Raw genomic sequence first — 17,527 nt, forward strand, 5'->3', positions numbered from 1 at the left:
ATTCGATTTGCAAGGATCTTGTTGAGAATTTTTGCATCCGTATTCATCAAGGATATTGGCCTGTAGTTCTCTTTTTTTGCTGGATCTCTGTCTGGCTTGGGAATCAGAGTGCTGCTGGCTTCATAAAATGAGTCTGGGAGTTTTCCTTCACTTTCTATTTTTTGGAATAGCTTGGGAAGAATGGATATTAATTCTGTTTTAAACATCTGGTAGAATTCCCCGGGGAAGCCATCTGGTCCTGGGCTCTTATTTTTTGGTAGATTTTTGATCACTGATTTAATTTCCTCACTAGTTATGGGTCTGTTCAGATTTCCTGCCTCTTCCTGTGTGAATTTTGGTAGTGGGTGTGCGTTTAGGAATTTGTCCATTTCTTCTAAGTTGTCCAATTTGTTGGCATATAATTTTTTATAGTATTCCCTGATAATTGCTTGTATTTCTGAGGGATTGGTTGTAATAATTCCATTTTCATTCATGATTTTGTCTATATGGGTGCTGTCTCTTTTCTTTTTGAGAAGCCTGGCTAGAGGTTTATCAATTTTGTTTATTTTTTTCAAAAAACCAACTCTTGGTTTCATTGATCTGTTCAATTATTTCTTTGGTCTCTATGCTGTTTATTTCTGCTCTGATTTTTACTATTTCTCTTCTTCTACTGGGTTTAGGGCGTTCTTGTTGCTCTGCCTCTAGTTCCTTTAGGCGAGCTGTTAGATTTTGGACTTGCGCTTTTTCTAGTTGCTTGAAATAGGCCTGGAGTGCAATGTACTTTCCTCTTAGGACTGCCTTTGCCGCATCCCATAGATTTTGGATTGTTATGTTTTCATTTTTGTTTACAACAAACTTAACTCTTAATTCATACTCTATTTTTTTCAACATACTCTATTTTTTTTCAACATTGGTAGTGGGAACCTTAGGGGATTGGATTCTCACCTAAATGGGTTATAGAATGGGCCTTGTCTCTTTCCATCATATAAATGGCTCTGGGACTCCATTTATAAATCTGATAAGACAAGATCCTATGCTCATCCTATAGGATTGTTGTAAGATCTGGATGACAAATTTTGTAGGGTGCCTCTGGTCATGATTTATGAAACAGATTCTGTTTCTCTTCTTCCTTCACACTAGCAGTAAACCTTATTGAACCCTATCCCTGAATCTACAAGGGCAGAAATGGCTTCATTCTTCTGGTGAAAGGACACTAATGCTCTTGCGTTGATGATGGTGGTGGAACTTGGCTTTTGATTTCCCCAAATGGCTTCTCTCTTTCATGCATTATCCTCTTAAGTACTTTGGATGGGTCACTGCAGGATATAAGCCTCGAGCAGTGTTGGCAGGCTGCATGTGAGAATTCAGGTCACTCACTTTAGACACTGAGTCAGACTTCAAGAACTAACAACCCAGAGCTCTGTATTCTGAAACTTTATCATGAAACTGCAGAGTCCTTGAGTGAGATCACTTAAACACAAAGGACCTCACCTTTCTCCTCTATGAAGTAGATGTAGCCAAGGATCACCGGGAATACCAGAAATGGAATGGAGAATTTTTCTCTGATATTACAACTGAGCTGACAAATGACTAGCATTTATTTTAATCTATCAAATATGGCCATGGGAAATGAATGCTTCTACTCCACTGGAAATTCCAAAAGAAATAGGACCAAGCTCTCTGGGCACAGCTGCATGCTGAATATTAACCAAAGTAATACAGCAGTCTGCTTTCAATAACTAATCAAAAAGCACAATTAAACAAAGAGTGATTATGGTCCTGTGACAAAGGCAATCACTTCCTCAGGGACCTTCATTGATTCCCTCTCACTCTCATATTTCTTCCTAGCACTTATCACAGCTTTCATTTTCTAGTTATATGTGTGATTACTTGTTTAGCATCTGCTCCTTCCCGAGGGTATGGATCATGTCTGTTTTTTCACTGCCATGTCCTTAGTATCTCTCCTGATGCCTAGCCCTATGCTAAGTAACTAATTGCCCAATGAAAAAGGAGACTTTTTAGCAAATTGTCCTAAATCAGCTGACTGAGTAGAGACAATTCTTGGCTCCTCTAAGACTCCCAAAAGGGAGAATTTTGGAAACAAAGCAAGTGCAATGAATAGGAAATCCATCAAAATCAGATATATATTTAAGAGCCAAATGGGGAAGTTAATAGTACTGGTCATAGAGGCCTATAGTATTGGGAACTAGGGGTGAGATGAATTAAGAACTGGAAACATTATAAGGGCTAGGAATGGAACAACAGAAGGCATCAAGGCTAATCTTGGCATGGTGGATCATGTGGCCCACAGAGAAATGTACACAGAGATCTAGAGTAGACAGAAGCAGACTCTGTACAGAGGCTGCTGCTGGGGAATTGCTCATATCAGCTGCAGAGATGAGCAGGAAATAGAATCCAGCATCTCCTATTGTTAAAAAATACATAAAGTATTTTTTTTGATTCATTGTTACAGCTACTTTTTAGAAAATGTTGCGATGATTAAAAAGCAAATGAAAAGATGTATGCAGCCAAAAAATGGGAGCATAATCTCAAAGCCTCTGAAAAACACACAGTGGAGCCCCTTTCTAGTCATTCCCACATCTCCTCTCAAAGACATCCTTTCTGAGGACCAGCAACTGCTTTTCCTGGCAGGATAATTAATAGCCATGTGCCAAGCAATGCTTTGTAAGAGACTTTCTTTGTTGCCAGAATCTTTCATCAAATTTAGCACTTTTGTGTTGGGCTAAGAACAATCCTTTGATGGCTTTGGCCTCCTTTGTGGCCTTAGTCCAAGCAAAGCTTTAGAATCTCAAAAGGGTGCCATTCCCTAGGACTTAGGAGATAACGTACAGATTTGTTACAGCTGCGAGCAGAGCTGGCTGGGCTCAAGGAATGACATCATAAAGAAGTGCTGCTACATGCTCGCAGCTGTACCTCCTGCTTGATTTAGAATATGGGGCTGAAGGAGGCTAGCAGGGGGAGGCCACGGCTCCTGGGGGAAGGCCAGGACAGGATGCTGAGTATGACAAGCCTCTTTGCCAGGATGCCCAGGAATCTGTGGTCTGTGCTCCAGCATAAATCAATCCTAAATATCGATGAGACCCTGCTGCCATATTGTGGAATCTCTGCAACTATTGAAATGATAAAGTATTTGGGGTTAATTGTAAGTGAGTTGGTATGAATGCCCATTACATGCAGATGGCTAGAAATATTAAACTGAAGCTCACAAGAGACTTAGCTTTCTATTAATTATAAGTGAGATATAGAGGATGGGCTGGAAGTCCTCCTTGAAAGCTTTATGCAGGGTGTATTAACTGTCTGAGTCACTTGATCCCTAATTTGGTTTTACAGTGGTATTTTAAAGCCAATTAGAGTATATTCTTCATTTAGTTGTGATGGTCATCCATTTCTAAAACTGTTATTTATAGAGTTATTGTTGTCGCTTAAGACAGCATGATAAACTCCATACATTGTGTTAATCTTCAAAACACGTCTTTGAGGTAAAATTTGTTATCCCCATTTTACATGTAGGGAAACTGGAAACTGTCACATATGGAGAGATGCCAAGCAAGTAGCAGAGTTGGGGTACAGAGCAATCGATGGAGCTGTTTCCAACCTCAAAGTCTGTGCTCTTAACTCCAGCACTATGTAGATTTCTTGGGCAAGAGAGCCTTCACTTAATGCAAGCAGTGGAGAGTGATGGAGCCAGCATGACCTTGAATGTCAGAAGAACTGGTTTCAAGTTCTGGCCCAGTTGGCCAGTTACTAGCTGAGTTTTCTTGGTTAAGTCACTAACTTCCCTGAACTTGTTTATCCATCTCTATATTGGAGATTATTATTATTATTATCCTACGTCACAGTGTTAGTTTGAGGATCATATGAGGCACTGTATGGGAAAGTACTTTACAAATAATGAAATAATATATAATACTAGTTATTTTTAGCCAAACTCTTTTCCTTATCTCCACTAGAGATATCTCACACCTTCTTGCTGTGCTTACGTTTGGCAAAAGCCACTTTTCAAAGAAAACTTAAAATTTGAAGTTACGTGTGAAATGGCTCTTTGGCAGTTTTTCCATGGCATTTTGTCATATTCCTGGAAACAACTGTGGGCAGCCTCAGATTCCAGAATTGCAGTTATCATGTGCATTGTATATATTAATCGGTTCAACAGGGCCATTGGGTGAAAAGTAAATGCCTACAAAGATACAGTGAGAGAGGATGTCAAGCAGACACGTTCCCTGTAACATTTCAATGTTGTTTTATTCTTTGTTATTTCAGTGTATAGCTATGATTTAGGCGAACTCTCCCCAGGCCTGGTAACTTACAGTAAAGTTAATCAGAAATAAGATATAGGTACTATATTTGGCTTACAAGCAAATTCCCTTTTCCTGGGAATTCCTTTTCCTTTTCCTGGGCTCTTTACTCTGTTTGGACATTGGGAAAGCATAAAATTCAGGGAGATCATATTCACTTCTTCCAGTTAGATGTTCTCTCTCTGACAGTGTTTTAAAAAGATGTAATGCGTAACACAGTCTCTTTCCTGGATGATTGCACTGGGTCCTGAATGTAACTTCTACAATATTTTCTACATATTGGCTAGAGTAGGTTTTCTAAAGTTTAAACCATATTCCACTGCTTCCCTGCTTAAGGTCAATTTCCATTGTAACCAGAATAAAATCTATCCTTTTGACTTGTAATGCCCAGCCTTTCCTTCTGACTTAAAATCTCCTGCTTACTCAGTATTTCAGCCACTCTGCCCTTCCTTCTGCTCTTCACCAGCTTGTTTCAAGACTTGATCTTTGATTTTCTTCTGCTTGGGTTGTTCTTTCTCCTGATTCTTACAGGGCAGCTTTCTCTGCATTGAGATTGACATTCAAAGGTCACTTCTTCAGAGAGGCCTTCCCAAAGGACATTCTATAACCCTGCCACCCAAAGTAATCTAGACCCTACCACCCACCTTGTTGCTTTCATTTTGCTTATCAGTAGTATCTGAAGTTATTTTACTTATTTGCCTCCATTTGCATTATCTCTTCTCCCCATTAGATTGTTAGCCACTCCACAATAACAATTATGCATTGTCCTCGGCTGTACTCTGGGTGGAGGTCTGGCACATACTAGTCATTCAGTAATGGTTGTCAGTAAATGACCAAAGATCATTTAACTGAGAGTTCTTGGTCTAGTCACTTATACTGTCTGAGTTTGTCTTGTTTTATGTGTCTGAAAGGGGTAATAACATCTCTTCCACCTACTCCCAAGGATTTTGTGAAGCTCTCTACAAATATTAGTATTAACATTTCAAAGCCTTCTGTTAGGACTGAAGTTACAAAGATAACAATAGGTCCTATTGTGAGGACATAGTGACGTAGGCAAGTACATAGAGAAATAACTTTGGCCCACACTGATTCCTATGCGGAAACACTGAGTTGCAACTTTCTTTCCAGGGTGCCATTCAATTTGTAGTATGGTGTGCCAAGCTTCGTTGCCCTAAAGTTCATTCTTATGCCCTTCATAAAAAAGATAAAGATACTATAATTTCCATATATTTAATTCATTATACTATGAATATATTATATATATATTTTTTACTTTATATGCTGTTATCATGTTTGTATTGTTATCATGTTTGTATTTATGAATATGAACTTTAATCATTGCCCTCTGTATCTTAATACTTCCAAACCTAGGAGTTCTGATTTTTAGTTTGTTCTCATATATTGCTGATTTCTTCCTTTTCTTTTTTATATTATTTGAACATCCTTCAGTATTACTATTGTTAAGGAGCGATGATGAAAATTGTAGTAAAGTGGTTGGAGATGTCGAAAAGCAACATTTGGTTGTAAGAGTCATTTGGACTTTCCAAGACTACCCATGGTCCTAACAATTCCCACAAAAGGATGTCAGCATTATAGTCTTTTTTGGGACAGTGTTTATAGGTAATTTATGTAAATTGCCTTTTTTTTTTATTGGTGGCTGTAGTCAAGATAATAAAAGCAATGCAGGGCCAGCCTGTTGACAGTGCAGCTTGTTTTTTCCCCATTTTTTTCCTTCTTTGTATATTTTGAAAGGAGCAGGCAAAATGAATTCAAAACAAAACGTTCTCAGAGTATCAGAAAGAACAAGAAACATTAAGCCTTTAAACCCAGAAAGTTCTTAAAATATGGTGATAAATGTGTAATTAAATTTGGAAATTCTTTTTGTCTTTCTTTTCTTTTTTCTTTTTTAACTGCAATGCAAAAAAAAAAAAAAAGCCCCATTAAAAGCCCAATTACCAGTGATAATGAAAGTCAGGGAGTGACTGTGTCCAAAACAGAAGAAAAAATGTGTCTCTATGTGAATGGAATCTCAGGGAGGCAATTGTAGAGGAAAGCTTTCTTATGCTGGGCTGGAAATTATAGCTAGAGCAAATGAGATGCCGTCCTTTAGAGTTAGAAAATTAAGGCAAAGCTGTTTCTTTGGAGGTAGGTGGGCTTCAGGGAATAAGTTGTAACAACCATGAGTTGCAGGTATGTATACAGGGACTCAGCATGTGGGATCCTCTGAGGGCGGTCCAGGGTGAGATTGCCAAGGACAGTGTTAGGAATGGGTTATCTTGCAGCCTAACCCTTCCTACATTACTGTTTTGTTCCTTTTGTTTTGTTTTGTTTACCTAGTGATCTAAATTTCAGGATGAAATATCCATGTTTTGTCTTTAATTCCTACTGTGTCTATTTGGCTGTTTTAAAATGCTGGTTTGCTTTTACAGGATTTTCCTCTCTTGGAATGTGTATCTTCATCCAGTTCCCTCAGAATATTCATTTTATTTGAATCTAAATTAAAAAAATGATATTATATGAGTTGGAAGAATTCAAAACAGTGATTTTTAGTAGCTGCTTTTATAGTTGCTTTTTACAATCTAATAATATTTACTTTCACTTTATGGTCATGATTATGATTATTATTTTCTAATGAGAAATTCCAACAATATCACTGGGAGAAAACATTCTTTGGATGTTCTCTTTGAGGCAGGGAGCATGAAGTCCTACTTGAGCTCCACTGTTTCTATGGTTTCTTTTGGACATTCCTCTTAAACATGTAAATCTAGATTCTTTAGCCAGCTTCAGAATTCACAGCTCAGTAACTTCCCAAAACAGTGGGACTGAACTGTATTATGCTCCCTTTTTAAAGATATAATCCCCCAACCTTTGGGTTCTGCAAAATGCAAACTACCTTTTTTATTCCAGCGGAATTAGATGTGTTTATGCTAAAAACCTATCACTCTGCATAATCTAAAGCACAAGTTCTTTGACAAGCTAGTCACTTAATATTTGTTCAGCACTGTGCCTGGCACAGCAGGCAGCTCAAGAGAAAATAAATTATAGGTGCTGTTCTCAAGGTGCATGTAATTTTCTTGGGTAGTTTAAATAAATGTATTCAAAGAATTGGATCCAGGATGCGTTTCAGGTGTGCACAGTATTGTCATTATATTCATTGTTTTTCTGAGGTGGCTATCTAGGGGTCTCATTAGATTCATAAATAATTACGCATATAAAACAAATTAAAAATCACACAAATAGAGAAATCAACAGGTGCCAATCTGTGCAATTCAGATTCCAAGTGTATCAGGAATTTAAAGAAGAGACATCAGTGTGGCTTTCATTAATTTAGAAAAGCATTATAACATGCTGGGCCCTGAGGAATCTGATATGCAGAGGAGAAGGTGAGCAGAATTTCAGAGAAAAGCATTGAATATCATCTACCTTCTAAACTTGGAAACAAGACATAAGACACACTGTATGTTTTATATAGAAGCATAAATGAGTGAATAAAATGAATGAAATATATGAAGTTATATGAAACTGGGTATGAATTTTGGCTTTCCCACTTACTAGCTGTATTGTCAGAATCTCTCCGAAGCTCAGTTCTCTCACCTGTGAAATTGAATACTAATACCTAACCTCATAGAAATCTCATAAATACTAAATGAGATAATATATAAAGGCTTCTGGCAGAGATCCTGGTTCATCTTAGAAATTCTATAAGTAACATTCTCTTTTAGGTCCTAAGTGTGATGGCATTTGGCACAGATCACAATAAGTGGCAGTGAAAGGCAGGAATGGAGCATTGACTGGGGTTTTTAGAGAAGGGCTCATGGAAGCATGCAAAGAACTGATTGGATTCCAAAAGGCAGAAGAAAATTGGAGGGAATTTGGGGAGAGAATGATACAAGTAAAAGTATAGATAAAGGAAATATTATGATGTGAGTAACTCTTGGAACAGAAGATCCCAGATCCTTTGCACAAGACTAGAAGATCCAGATCCTTTGCATAAGACTGGAAGCAGGCTTAGTTCCTCACATCACTTAGGCTTTGCTCAATGTTACTTTTTTGGGATGTAATCCCCTAACTGAAATATTGTCTTCTAACATTTCTTTGGCCTGATATATTTTGCCTGAAAGCACGCAGCAGTACATTATAGAACACAGGCTCAAGAGGATGAGTTTTAGTCTATTTTGCTCCCTACTATATTCCTGCTGCCAGAATATAGTCGTGTGTGTGTGTGTGTGTGTGTGTGTGTGTGTGTGTAGTTACTTTGGGTAAGGCCAAAGTAGATTTACAAATAAATAAGCCATAAATAAGTTGGATTCTGTTGATTAAAAATAGAAAAGATCTCTTTCCTGGAGGAGATGTTGAATGGAAAGATAGATGCCCCATGTCTTATGATCCAAAATAGAAGGACCATATACCCTGTGCTGAATCATGGACAAGACTAACTTCAGGATCAAAATACAACTGTACTGTGAATTTATAAAAATGGGTTTCTGAGATTTAGGTGACAGTTTCTTATAAATGGTGAGCAGCCCATGTATTCTTAGTTATACTAAACTCCACTGGAAGAGAAGGTAGGTATGACATTTGGAGCTGGAGGCAAAGGGGTTAGTGGTTGGTGTGAGGAAGTTAACAAGCCACGATTTCTGGCATAGGATGGTGTAATTATGGTGTAATTCTTTTATAAATACAACTCCTAATTTCAAGAGTGTTTTGGGAGATTATGCTGAACTAAATTTTTTTTCCCTTGGAAAATTACAGCGGAAATAGTAGTTTTAATGTCTGGATGGTCAGAGTCTGCATATCCAAATGACAAATACATTAAGGTTGGGAATTAAGCATTCAAGAGATAAAGCTCTTTTATTATAAAAATTAAGTACATTTACCTTATTGGTCCAGATTTCTTGGTATGAAAATTGTGATTAATGTCAGTACCTTAATTTTATTTTTATTTTTTAATATTTATTTTTATATTAAAACATTTTTAATGTTTTACTTATTTCTGAGAGAGAGAGAGAAACAGTGTGATCAGGGGAGGGTCAGAGAGAGAGGGAGATACAGAATCTGTAGCAGGCTCCAGGCTCTGAGCTGGCTGTCCGCACAGAACCCAATGCAGGGCTCAAACCCATGAATCATGAGATCATGACCTGAGCTGAAGTTGGACGCTTAACTGACTGAGCCACCCAGGCGCCCCACAGTACCTTAATTTTAAAGCATTTAAATTTGTCAAATGATGCACTGTTATGTGTATATATTCACCTTGAACACTGCAGATATTCAAAGTTTGGAGATATATAATTATAAGCATGATTTTCTATTATATAAAATGCTTCTTTTGGTGTCTTCTGAACTACACTTGGTTGCTTGTTGCTTATCCTTTAAAATAAATTATAAATTGAATTTAGGTTTTCTAATTAAACTACATTGATTCTGCTTTGTTTAGATTTGGGAATTCTCCTTTGGAATTTCAGTTTTCTGTCATTAGAATATCAAGGCAATGCTGATTGTCAAGAAAAGGCTTGATATTTGTGTGCTCTAGGCCACATTTGCTAGCAGTATCTCTGACATTTTCAAATGGTTAGTTTTGGCATGATGATTTTTTATCAGTATTTGTCCTTCATATGGTTACAATTAATCAAAAGTAATGTACTTCTGATTTCTTTTAGACTCTTGGTTTCTTTATGGTGAAAACTGGATCAAAGGTAAACAAGAAGGAGAAAATGGGGAAAGGAGGGACATAATAAGATTTTTAGATGAGGTAAAATAGATATGACATGACCAGATTTGAGACAGTAACAGAGCACAAGACTGGGCAATTGTAGAAAAAATTGATCAAAAACAAAACAAAACAAAACAAAAAAACAAAAAAGAAAAAAAACAAAAAAGAAAGAAAAAAGCAGAAACAAAGCACAAAATTTTTCAATATTTAAAAAATCTTCTGATTCTTAGAAGTCTTATTAAAACTAAATGTAATTTTCTTCGCTATCAAGGAGGAATTATCTTCATGCTTAATTTAGAGAACTTTACTTCAATTGAAATATTTTTCTTTTATTAAAATTTGATCTTTGGGGAATAATTTGTGAATTATGAAAATGTTTCATAAACATAGAGTAGAATTAGTATTCTTCTTTAAGACACTAGTAATCTTTTGTGATAGATTTTTTTCACATTGCATAAAGTGATAAATCTAACTAAAAAGAAATTATAACATTTTCTGTTTAATAGAGAAGCTTTTTAAAAGTACTTAAAAATACAAAATCTAATGTGATTCGGATAGAGTATTCAATATTTTCATACTTTTTTAATCTTATGTATAGAAAGTCTATTTTTTTTAAATAGACATTATGTAAAAATTGTCTAATTTTCCCCACAAAATATATGGGATAGCTTGTTGAGAGAACTTTAAATAACTATTTAAAAATGTTTTATTTATTTTTGTGAGAGAGAGGGAGAGAGAGCGTGAGCAGAGGAGGGTCAGAGAGAGAGAGGGAGACACAGAATCTCAAGACAGGCTTCAGGCTCTGACCTAATTGTCAGCACAGAGCCCAATGGGGAGCTTGAACCCACGAACGGTAAGATCATAACCTGAGCCGAAGTCGGACGCTCAACTGACCGAGTCACCCAGGTGTCCCTTGAGAGTCGCTGTTTGCTCTTTCTGTTTATTATAGTATTCTTTGGAGCGTTAAATTTTAGCTTTAAGGCGGAAGGTGAAAATAAGTGGCCCATAGGCCAAGTTCAGCTGTAGGTTTGCTTTATTTGGCTCACGAGTTTTAGTTAATACAGTATTGTGTCTCATTGTATTAAAAAAAGTTAAGTTAGCTGCCAAGTAATTTCATGTAAAAACAAAACAAAATAAAATAAAAGTGACTTTGTAGATTTATCTATGTGCTTTACAAGGCTTATACCCTTCAGTATTATGAATATGTTACCGTAGTTAATTATAAAATGTAATTAATGGACATTTCGACAATAAAGGCAGCTGGCAAAGAATATCAAAAGATATTTTGGAAAGTAGAAGTTCTCTTTTTATTTCGTATTTCTTTTATTTTAGTATTTATCTTTGTTAATTACATCTATCTTAGTCTATTCATTTATTTATTTTTTTCTTCCTATTTCTTAAGATAAGTACCAACCTATTTTTTTCAGTTCTTATTTATTAATAATGATGATAGTCAGATCTGTAAGATTCCCTCTGAGTAGATCTTTGAGTATTTCTAAAATAAATTTTCTTTTAAAATACATTTTGTTAATTTAGTTTTAATTAATTTTTTTGGCCAAAGGTTAAGAAAAACATTTAGAAAGTGCTCTTTTAGTAAGCTTGTCAGTTATCTTTCATTATTTCTAAATGTATTTGTTGATAACCTGTATAATTTCTTAATTTAAAAAATTTAAACTATATTGTAAATTTTTGATTTCCAAGTACATGGTGCATTTTTATAAATATTACTTGGTCCTAAGACGTGAATAGCAATTCAGTACTAATAGTATAAAACATTATTAGATAGATTCAAAGATGGTTAGAAAATATAGGTCAACATAACTAAGCTTTTTAGTTGTGTTTTTCAGACCCCCCATTCCTTGAAAAATCTTTTTGCTCTGTATTCTATCCTAATCGGAAAGACGTAAATTAACATCTCATACTATAGTTGTATATTTATCAAGGTTTATGGTACTTTTAACAAATTTAACTTTTTATGTTTAACTGCAAAGCTTATAGATCTTTGTAAATTATGACTTTTATGATTACATATTGTCCCTTTTGTCCTATTTAATTCTTGGACTCGACTCTCCTGATATTGCCACTTCTGTTTGGCTTCTGTTTGTGTTTGTCTAGTAGTTGATCATCATTTTATTTTTAGCTCTTTGCTTTATGTGTGCTTTTAAAGAAAAAAGATGGAGTTTGGTGTTTTATTTTGTTTGTTGGTTTTTAGTGGCCTCTCTTCTGTAAATAGGGGACATTAACCAATCAGTCACAGCCACACTGCATAGACATCAGTGTAACTATTGATAGCTTTATTGTATGATTTTCATTTCTGCTGTCTGGATTTTTCTAGTTACTTTTCATTATTTCTTCTCTTATGAACTGATAAGAGATATCTTCCCTTTAAACTTAAAAATCTAGTGCTTATCTTTCTATTCTGCTGGTGCTTACTTTTCTATTTGCATTGTTACTTTTCATATTCATATTTTGTTATTATTCTAAAAATGAAACAAGTGCAATGTTCCTCCATTCACAAAAGAAGATAACTATTTAGAATGCATGTATTTCCCACCTTTCCCAAACTTACTTCTAGTTTCTAGAATTTGAGGAGATAGATTAATATTCCTAATTCAGACTTATTAAGCTTTCTCTTTTAACATATCACTTTAGATTTTAAAAATAGGAGATGAGGATTAACTAGTGCACTTGCCGCAATGAGCACTGGGTGTTGTATTGAAGTCTACTGTACTGTACTGCACACCTGAAACTAATATTATACTACATGTTAACTAAGTGGAATTTAAATAAAAGCTTTAAGAAAGAACATTCTTACTTAGTGACAATGCCAAATTTTGACAACTTTCAAAAAGGTCATATCCTACTGTTGACAATGAAAATTGGCATTACCTTGTAGAATGAATATTTATTAATATACAATAAATTGATATACTTACCTAAATATATTCCCTTGAGATACTATCACACCAGGAAATATGAATAAAAGTTTTCATAGCATTACAGTTTGTAACTGCTAACCAGGATTCTCCAAAAGTAAAATGGACAAACTTTGCAGTGAGTTCATGCAACTAATTATTACTGATGTGAAAGCAAATCACCCACAGAAAAACATGCATGAATTTAAGGAGCATATTATTGCATCAAAATAGGTTCCAGAAAATTGCATATAAGTTTTTTTAAATCTTAAAAAACAAGAAAAGCAAAGGGTATATCATATAGAGATACCTATGTTTTAAAAAACCATAAATTTAAAAAGAGCAAGAAAATGATAGTGGTCACTGCTGGCAAAGGAATTGTAGCCTAGAGTCGAGGTGTGGGGATGGTCAGGTGGTTGGTTCACGTGTATTCATTTTCTTACTGTGCTGTCTTACTTTTATACATGTAACATATTTTATAAGTAAAAATACTACATTAAAAGATCTCAGAAAAAGAAGGTATATTTATTATATAACATTTTAATTGTCAGTCTCTTCAAGGAGATCATCCATGTAGATTTATCTATGTGCTTTACAAGGCTTATGGCTCGCCATTCTTTCCTTTCTTCTGCCCCTATCCTGTACTCTTTGGTCTTGCTCAATTGATTTTTGGCACCTTCTCATGTATTTTCTTCAGATGGGATTACATGGGTGACATACTCTCAGAATCTCTGCCTATTGAGAAATATATTTTTATTTTTCCAGGTGATAGGTGGCTTGTCTGGGTATGAGTTCATGATCACAGTCCTTTTCTCAATGGTCTGTGAATATTCACTCCCTTTTGGGATGTCAGGTAAGTTTGAAGGCTAGTCTGATGCTTTTTATTGCCAAAGTTAGTTACTTTGTATAGAAACTTAAAAGAGTTTACCTCGTTTTAGAAATTCAGAATAATTTACAGGAATACATATAAAAATAAGATTTTTCTTTTCCATTAGTCCTTTCTGGGATGTGGTGAATTTTTCAGTCTGCAGCTCAAATGTTTCTTCAGTTCAAAAAACATTTTGTCTATTGTTGGCTTGATTATTCTCTCTTCTCCATCTGTTCCTTTTCTTTCATCTGAAACTCTTATTATTTGCATATCAAATCTTCTGTATTTTTCCTCCAGACTCTTAACTTTTCTCCTGTGATTTTTTATATTCTTGTATTTTTTTTCTGTTTTGAGATATTCTTGTTCATTCATCTTTGCCAATTCTTAAATGTTGTCATCTTCACTTTTATTTCCTATACTGATTTTTTTAAATTCCAGATTACTTTTTAAGACCTAACGGGTACCCTTATATGGTCGTACTGCTTTTTGTTAGCTTCAAGTTATTATCAGATTCTTCTTAGTGAACTATTGAAAATAAAAGCTTTCAGTTTGGGATCTCCTGCTTGAAATTCCTCCCACAGGTGTCTGGGTTCTATTGCCTGTTGGTAGCCATCAAGTCAGGTTATGAGGGCTCATAAGTGCTGACCAACCAGGGAAGGATATAAGCCCAATAGATTTTTGTTCCTTTGTGCTTTCAGTGAATAGACATGGACTTGAAATCTGATGAAGCACCATGAAGGAGCTTCTCAGATGCTCCCAGACCTGCTGGGGGTGGGGTTGGGGAATGCAAGCCTTATTACCCACTTAGCTTCAAGGATGGTTAGCAACATGGCCTTAATTATGGCTCCCCTATAGGTTCTCAGACCCCACATGAACATGACCTCCCTAAAATAACTCAGATCTTCTTAAAAGTTATCTCTGGGTGAACCAGGGCCCACATAATCACCACAGGCCATTGGTTTCTGGACTCCAATAAAACACAGTAGAGTGAACAATTTATCTTCCGTGGCTGCTGTCTTGAACCATAGAACACAAGGAGGAGTGGTGGGAACATTAAGGTTTAAGTTCAGGAGATTCTCCAGAATCTCCCAGGTCTTTCTAAAAGATTGATTAGTTATACATAAAAGATAAATATCATTTATGAGATTTATTATGTTAGTTTTACTTTTAAATCTTCACATCAATCTCTCTAGATATATAATAATTGCCCCATTTTAAGGGAAGGAGCTGAGGTATAAGTAAAGAAGTAAACTGCCCATAGTTGCATTAGGAAGTGCCTAAGATTTTAACTCCAATTTGTCTGGATTCTAAACTTTGTACTCTTTCTGATAGATAACTCTCTTTTCTAATTCCCTTAAACTTGATTGCAGAGAAATTGTGAAAGTCCCTCTTTTCTTTCTAGCACATATATGAAAATATTACCTTGGAGTAATGTCAAGTTTAATGGCTGTATCTAATAGTTTGAATTTCCCTTGAACTGCTTTAGGAAAAAATGCTTGCCATGTCCATGCCCAACAAAACTATATCAGCCTTGACACTATCTCATTGGATTCATGAAAACACTGCTTCCTATTTGGTTTAGAATAGATTTAACCCAAGAATCCACTTATAAGACGCTGTGAGGGCTTGTGGGGGAAAGTTGTAATTGCTGGGTTAGTGAAATTCAGCATCTGTTTTGGAATGGAAAGAGAGTTAAAGGCTTAGTCATGGTAAATAGTAGTCCCAATTCTGAGCTTCTTTTTCAAATAATTGCTTCTAAGGTGAATGGTTAAACAGTATTGGAGAAATCGTTCTAGAGGCTTTGGAGGGCTTAAAGAAAGAAGATCAAAGGGTCTCTTTTTGCTGCTCCGAAACAATTTTCAGGAATAAATTTTAGTCCCCCTATTCTTTATTCCTCTGATTTTTCGTAAATTTCTCTCAAACTCACTGCCATAAGATAAGGTATTAAGGAAGAAAGTAGCTGGGGAGGTAGAATGGCTTAAGAAACATGGATGTTTCTGAGTTTATTAAAACTTATGAAGCAGGAGAGAGAAATGCATCATTACAATGAGGTTAGGAAAGATGAGGCAAGCAAAGGTCTGATCATGACAGCAGATATCTCATTTTGTGTTGTTCCAGATCCCTTTCTAAATACTTTGTTCGTATTATGTTGTTATTTGTAATATTATTATTATCCTATAATATCCTATAATAATTCATTAAATCTAAAACAGATTTTTCCTATTTAGTAGATATGGAAAGTAAAGATCAGAGAAGTTAAGTAGCTTGCTCAAGGTCACACAGTCTATTGCATATCTGTTTTTTTTAAACATTAGTAATTCTGAGTCAAATCCAGACTGTAAATTAATTTTCTTATTCAGTTAGCTCTGGAGAGGTCATTTTACAAAGAGGTGGGTGGAAAATAACTCAAAACATGGTACCAGATATATGCTTGACATTTATTTATTAATTTATTCAGCAAACATTCTTACTATTGATTAAAATAATGTGTCCGCTCCCAGAGGTCATGGGCCGAAGGACAGTTCAAGTGACTTTTCCCTCCCTACTCTGCAATTATTTTCTTTCTTTTTTCTGTTCTTTTTATCTTTTGTGAAGTAAAAACAGGATTTCAAAGTAAATTAGGTTTATAATGCAGGATTCTGCTTGCTACTTTCAGAAAAAGAAGAGTGTCTGGAGAGCTCTATGTTTTAATATGCATTGGGTAAAAGTAATTCTCTTGTACCTTTTCCTGAATATTTTAGAAATCCATGACTTAGGACTATTTTTCTGTTTGCTCTTCAGCTTACTTAAAAATTTATATTCTTTATGGTTACCATCATCACATTCCTTTTACTCTTCTGATTTTTATACTTAAAAATTATAGATATGTTACATGAAGGTATTTGTGAGAAACATATTTGAATAAACAGATGCATTTTGTTTTCTTTCCACTCATCAGTTGAATCCATAAATCTAGAAGAGATTTGAGAAGATTGACTGGCCATGCTATTAATCAGAGATTAGTTTTAGATAAATTTTTCTGTTTCTGACAGAGGTTAGTAAAATAGACTAAATACTTTGTATAATACATAAAAGATGGAAAATATTATTTTACTTCTATGTGTATTTTATTTGATAATACATTTGATGTTCAAAGCTCTCTGTAGTGAGCAATTATCCCCACTCTTTCAATTCTTATCATATCCTCATGTTATATTCTTTTTTTTTTTTTTTTGGTTTATCTTGCTAACATAAGTGAAAAAAATTTGCTGACAGAAAATAAACTTGATTCTAAAAACTATTATTCATTAATATGTACTGGGGCTTGCATAATATCGGCTTTCCCTAAATATTAACATGTGATGAATTAAAAGTGTATTTTTGAAACCGAATGTATGAATTGCTTTATTGCTGATATAAGTTTTCTCCATAGTAATGTAGGATCATGACATAATTAATGGACTCAGCCCTGTGCCTACTACATAGTTGATAATCACTATTAGTGGTGGTGATTTTTTTTTTTATTATTACTTTTTGTTTCATTGTGAAAATAGCACCAATCTGTAAGAAACCTGTGTGTGCACCTATCTGCATAGAGTGCACATATCCTCATCCTTTGCTTTCCCTCCTATTCCTATGAGTGAACTTTTCCTCCTATCTGGTAACATTCTCTCCTTGTGTTAAGTACATGCATTTTTCTCATATCCTCAATGACACCTCTCCAATAATTCTCTTTTGTTTCTTTTTTTTAAAATTTTTT

At 35.1% G+C, this 17,527-nt stretch overlaps 1 protein-coding gene across 6 annotated transcripts in view; it reads left to right on the forward strand.

The window, feature by feature from the left end:
• Positions 1 to 17,527, forward strand: part of KCNC2 (potassium voltage-gated channel subfamily C member 2) — a 193,704-nt gene that overhangs the window by 100,033 nt on the left and 76,144 nt on the right. The gene's annotated exons all lie outside the window — the stretch shown is intronic.

Source organism: Hyaena hyaena, unplaced genomic scaffold (assembly GCF_003009895.1).
Source record: "Hyaena hyaena isolate Hyena2069 unplaced genomic scaffold, ASM300989v1 scaffold_352, whole genome shotgun sequence".
NCBI classification, from domain to species: domain Eukaryota; kingdom Metazoa; phylum Chordata; class Mammalia; order Carnivora; family Hyaenidae; genus Hyaena; species Hyaena hyaena.